Genomic DNA, 900 nt, shown 5'->3' with positions numbered 1-900 from the left:
AACAACTTCAGGCTCTCTGGAGAATTAAATGGAAACAACCATTATTTATAAACCATACAGGCTGGAAAACTAAGAACGAAAACTTCTTTACAAAGGAATCCTGTGATGGCTAAATACTCCCAAACAGTCCTATTAGCAATGATTTCTTTCAAAGCCAATTGTAATGAAACTGTTTTAAACTATATTGCCAAGTAGGAGAAGAAATAGTGGAGGAACGCACGAGAACGATGCCAGTGTACATTATAGAGGTACTTGGAAGATTGACTTATTTGGAAAAGGGATTATTGTGGCTGAGGTGAGTCAGCAGAAATACAAAAAGGAAATTTAAAATAATAGAGCCTCGCTGGGCTGTAAATTCCTTGAGAGAAAAGGCTAAGGCTCATTGCGTTTGTACGACTGTCGCTCAGCTGAGCTCTTCACAGAGTCCGCGCTTTAAAATGTTCAGCTGACAGTCCTCAGATATTGCCTTCTCTGTATAAGGCCTCCATTTCCATTTTATGAGTCACACACACCACACAGACATGCAAGGGCACAGAACACAGAGGCATGCACATCTGCAACTTGCATCATCTCTAGAAATGTATGATTTTAAGTGTTCCCCATCCTCCTCCCTAACCAGATCCTTCTGCAATTACATTACCTTCTTTCAAGGTATTTTTCTGACACAATTTCTGAAATTGCTTTAACCTTAACAAGCTCCCAATGAATTCTCAACTATGCAGCTTTAATGTCCAAATCTGCTGTGAGTTTAAGGAAAGAGAACGCTTCTGAAAGAAACCCCAGGCTGATTTTCAGGTATGCTTAATCCTGTCTACATGAGAAGCAATAGCTAGAGCATTTCAAAAGCATACGCCTTTAGGATTCAAGCTGTTAATGTTTGCAAACCAGACAACCACCCTT

Source organism: Onychomys torridus, chromosome 5 (assembly GCF_903995425.1).
Source record: "Onychomys torridus chromosome 5, mOncTor1.1, whole genome shotgun sequence".
Lineage (NCBI taxonomy): Eukaryota > Metazoa > Chordata > Mammalia > Rodentia > Cricetidae > Onychomys > Onychomys torridus.
Note: the sequence above shows the minus strand (reverse complement) of the source record.